At 51.1% G+C, this 5,236-nt stretch overlaps 1 non-coding gene across 1 annotated transcript; it reads left to right on the top strand.

Moving 5' to 3' along the window:
- The first annotated feature begins 4,768 nt into the window (after nucleotides 1–4,768).
- Nucleotides 4,769–4,929, top strand: LOC119304443. The gene has a single exon (XR_005148271.1). It is a non-coding gene; the product is annotated as a U1 spliceosomal RNA (small nuclear RNA).
- Nucleotides 4,930–5,236: the final 307 nt, after the last annotated feature.

The raw sequence follows: 5,236 nt of genomic DNA, 5'->3' as shown, positions 1-5,236 counted from the left end.
CCTCTCTTGCAAACCCAGCAAGGTTAGTGGTGAGGATACACATCCTGGTGCTCGCCAGCGGAAAGTGGGTAATGGGCTCACACTGGGGGATGAATCGGGGGCTGCGACGTGGGCTGGTGTCCAGGCTGATCGTGATCGTCTCCGACGCACTAGAAGTGCCTGTCGGGGGCTCGTCGCCCGTCGAGGTCTTGGCCCTCTTCGCCATCCTCTGCGCTAGAATTTTCGTGTCTCTGTGAAGACAAGCCAAAACAAGATCAGATCAGACAAGATGATCGAAACAGAGACTTGGGAGATGAAGAAAGTGGTGAGGCACTTACTCATCTTTCGCTTCTGACTCCTTCACCCTATTTGGGCTAAAAGAGGAGAGGTCGAAGTCAGCCTCGGCATGGAGTCTGGGCTAGGGCGTGGAGATGGAGATGGAGATCTAGGCCGCTTGGCCGAGGCAGAAGCGGTGGTCGTTGCCTCCCATGCCGTCGTGGCCATGCGCCTCATCTGGCGCACATGTTGCTGCTGGGCCTCTTGCCGCCGTGCGGCCTTCCCGGCCGCTCCCTTGGTGGGGACCCCTTTGCTCGAAGAGGCTTGCCGGACTGGCTTGTCCGAGCCAACCCGCCGAAGGATGCGTTTCTTCTTCCCCAAAACTGGGGGCTCGTCGTGTGGCTCCTCTTCGTCTGCCCCTTCGGCCGCCTCTTCGGCTGTCTCATCGACAGAGGGGCCCCCAACGACGGCGCCGCTGTACTCCCCGGTAGGCTCCTCCCCCTCGGCAAGCTCATCCTCTGCGCTGGCCTCGTCTTCCTGGAAGCCGACGCTGTCGGCCTCCTCAACAAGGGCTGCCTCTTCCGCCCTACTGGCGATGTACGCCACCTCTTCATCGGTGGTGTCGCGGATGAGTTGCGGTTCTTTGCGGATGGGCCTCTCCAACAAGTTGTCGAAGAACTCTTGCACCTGCACCACATCTGGCTCGGCCCAAGTCTCGTCAAGGCCATGGGCATTGAATACCGGCATCATGGCAATGATGGAGGTCAGAGCGGAGTTGTTGCACAAGGGAACCACGCCCGCCGGCAACTTGAACGGCTTCTCGGCCTTCCTGGTCTTGTCGGCCTTGATTTGGAATAGCCTTTGGCAGAGAGCCGTGTGCTGCATCACCGTCAGGTTATTATTCAGGCCGAGGCGCAGCCTCATGATGTCTACCGTGTTCTGGAACTCCCAAGACGGCCTCCCTTTGTTCTGCAGGGGGCAATGCGGCGGCGAAGGAAATCGACCCCAATCATCTCAAGAGTAACCCCGGCAGCCTTGAGGCAATGAATTCTGGTCGTCGCGACTGTGAGCTTCCCGTCTTGAGGGTCGAGGTCGCCCTAGTTTCCGCCATGGACCACTTGCGCTTGTCGGGGCATACAGAACGGTTGCGGCTCCTTCTCCATGATCCAGCACCACCTATGCCACCATTCATCCCACTTCTCCTTGTGGGTCCCGTCTGGGTACGTATTCTTGCTCAAGGCCCTCGGGATCTAGGTGACGCAGCCAGACAAGGCCCCTCCTGGTTGGATGCGGGGGACAAAGTAGTGGCGGAAAAGCGTCGTGTTGGAGACCACCCCAGCAAAGTTCTTGCAGAGGTGGGCGAAGATGGAAATACACACCACGGCGTTCGGCGTGAAGTCTAGGAGATGGAAGCTGAAGGTGTACATGATGTCATTGTCGTTGAAGAAATCCGAGAATGGGGGGGGGGGCAGAGCCCGCAATAGAGGTAATCGACAAAGAAAGGAAATTTATCTGGAGCGGGCGCGGCGCAAGAATCAGGGACGACGTGGGTGTCAGGATGCCCCGTCATCTCTCTCCCCACATGCACAGATACCGGTCCCTAAGCGCGCGTGTGTCGAGCACCGGAGCAAAGACGACGTGCTACTTCCGCATCTTCATCGGCTCGCTCTCCGGCACCTCTTTCCCCTCGCTCGCCTTGGTCACCCCCTTGCCTTTGCTCATTTTGGGCACCATAGTAGCTGACGGTGGACGGAGGACCGAAAGTGGTGGGGGCGCGGCAGCAGCAGGCGGAGGAGCAAACTCTAGATCAGACTCGAGGAAGAAGGAGATGGTGGTTTCCTAGATTGGAATGGGAGAAAGGGGTAAATGAGCAGTGCCCGTGCGGATCTCTCTTTTTATGGGGAAGGTGCGAGGCTGCCTCTTTACTGTTTGATGTGAAGGCGTTTGCGCAGGCACGGGCGTTCTGCGACCATTCCGCGCATGACCCCCACGTCGCACTCAATGCGGATCATGGGGAAGCACAAGAGATGAAAAGATTACAGCAGTTAATCCCTGCCACGCATGCCCACGCACTGTTTGGGCCTGGCCCAACGATGCTTCGCGCTCGTGTGTGGCCCAGGCCTAGGGGCTCATGTCAGTGTACTAAAGTTTGGGCCCTTTGGTACCCCTTACTTGTGCACGGGAAGTTGCGGCCGCACCCGCGGCAAGGCTTGACGGGGGCAGCTGGAGACAGAATACCAGACAACGAAGATGGTGTCCAGGCCAGTAACCAGAGGGCAGAAGACAAGCTGGACACCGGCGAGATCCTTGCCCGGGCGGCTCGCGAAGCCCCTGCAAGATCCTCGCCGGGGCGGCTTGCGACGCACTGGCAAGAACACCACCCTTGAGGTCGAGAGCTTTGACACCATCGACAATGTCAAAGACCAAGACCCAGGGGCACATGCGTAGTGGCATGTAGATCTTTGTGAAGACTAGTGGCGTGCAGATCCTTGTGAAGACTGGTGGCATGCAGATCTTCATGAAGACTGGTGGCATGCAGATCTTCGTGAAGACCAGAAGATAAAGTTCCTTGCTTGATCCTTGCCGGGGACGTCTGCGAGGTCCCGGCAAGATCCTTGTCGAGGACTTTAGCGAGGCCATGGCAAGGCTCTGCCGCCCCGCCACCACTCCGGCACAGCGACTAACTGGCCAGCCTGGCAAACACCTGCGTGGTGGCATGCAGATCTTTGTGAAGATCCTGCCACCGCTCCAGCGCAGTGTCTAACCAGCCAGCCTGGCATTGCATGCCTCGTCATCCTGGACGCATGTCAAGGCGGGGTGAGGCGGCGACGGATGGGACGGGCTCCATTTCCATCCCCGATAAAGCTAGGGGCACATAACTAGCGCATTTAATGCATTTTGTCCCAGGACATCAGTGATAAGCATAGCTACTTTACACCTCCTGTGTGCCACTCTGACGACCCCTTGAATGTATAAAAGAAGGCCCAAGGTGTACTGGAGAAGGATTCGGACTTTTTGGAGTTTACGGCCCAGCTCGCATGCATAAGCAGCTAGCCGAAGCTCAAGAAAACAGAAAATACACTCAAAGCAGGACTAGGGTTTCACGCACCTCAACGGCCCGAACCTGGGTAAAAATTCACCGTGTTGATCGTTAGATCTACTCTTTGCGCACCCCTCTTCCCTGCCAAACCGTAGAAGTGGTCCACGCGATCCCGTAGGTGTCGTTACTCCAACACCATGTGACTAATCGAGGGGGCAGAGAGTGGTGGCCCTCCCTGGGTTACGATGTGCGCGGGTACGATTTCCATATATGAGGTACAATCGCGTCGTCCCATACCCTGGTCGATGATGGTTGGCTACGTGTGTATAGTTTAAAAGGTGTGCGGTCGCCGTGTACAGTAGATATCTATTATTCGTGTTCATAGTGTCACGTAGGGACAGGAGGGAAGTCAACTAGGCCCTTGAAGTATAAAAGGATAAGTTGCCAACATTAGTAGGAAAGGGAGAAATATACAGAAGAACACATAAAAGCAGGAGTAGAGTGTTACACCACTACATTGGCCTGGACCTGGGTAAAATCCTTTGTCGCATGGGTGGAGTAATTAGATTGTCTTAACCCATAGATGATTAATCTAGGAGTTGCATCGTAGCTCAGGTCTCGGTGATCACCCATCGACAGTACTCTGTGGTTTTCATTTTACAGTTATTTCTTGCTTGGTACACTAACTTCTATTGAGCGAACATTTAGGGTACCATGTAACGTACCAATCCAAATGGCTATTGTGTGAGGGCTATTGCAAATTTGGAACATTTAGGATAGCATGTGACTGTCCTAATGTCAAATAAATGAACTGAATTTTCAAAACTAAAATCACTTTTGGATTCGCTTGGTTGAACTAAATGAACTAAGAGTCTCAGAATTGCATCTCTCCTACAGGTCGGCAATTCTATAGCACATTGACCATCTTCTACTTCAGGAAAATATATTTTTACTTGGCAAAATTTCAACAAAAATGTAAAAATTAATAAAACACGAAAAATAGGAAAATATTTGTGTGTATAAAAATCCATTTCAATTAAAAAATGTCCCCATATACAATATGTTTATTTATTTAAAAATTCAAATATTTAAGAAATATTCAGGCATATCTACATATTTTTTATTTACATTAATAAACAAATCATGTAGTTGCACCAAAATGATTAATTAAATAAAAGTTCAAAACAATAATACCAAATACTAAAGGGTGAAACATGAATGAAATTAAATGAAAAGGAAATATTAATGAGAAAAAAATGAAGAGGAAATTAACAAAAAGAAGAAAAATAAGTAAAAAGCGCACACATGGGTTGGGTCATCAATGCAGGCAAAATGGGGCCACCAAAAGGCTAGAATAGTATTTTCTGCTCAACGATAATCTGGCTTGGTTTAGTACCACCTCGGCAGTGAGAGGAGACGGGGGTGGTAGAGCAAGTGTATATAAATAGCGCATAGGTCACCGCTGTAGCACACCAACCTACCTGGACGGGGCTTACGACTGATCAAGAAGGGTTGTGGCCTAGATCAACGGCTCACATTGCACTTGGTGAGTGTGTTGTCCTACCATCTTCCCAATTGGGAGAATGGACATCATGATTTTTGGTAGAGGGGGTATGCGCATGTGCGACCCCTACCAATCCAGAATATTCAAATTTAGAAATTGGTAATTTGTAGATATGCATGTTTGGCAAACTATTTCTACTTCATCAAGTAAGCGTATGTGGTGTGTTTGGTTTGCCTTCAAAAGGTTTGCAATGGCAAGACTTGCAACAATAATAATAACTATATGTGAAGTTGAGTACTCGGTTATGCAACCAGTCAATTAGTAGCCAATATTTGGATCAATGCCAAATATTGGCATGTGAAAATTTAACATCAAACCAAGCATGATCACAGTGTTCCTTTTAATGGCCTATGAATATTTGTACTACAAACATGATT

Source organism: Triticum dicoccoides, chromosome 5A, assembly GCF_002162155.2.
Source record: "Triticum dicoccoides isolate Atlit2015 ecotype Zavitan chromosome 5A, WEW_v2.0, whole genome shotgun sequence".
NCBI classification, from domain to species: domain Eukaryota; kingdom Viridiplantae; phylum Streptophyta; class Magnoliopsida; order Poales; family Poaceae; genus Triticum; species Triticum dicoccoides.
The sequence above is the reverse complement of the archived record's forward strand: the minus strand, read 5'-3'. Positions and strand labels throughout refer to the sequence as shown.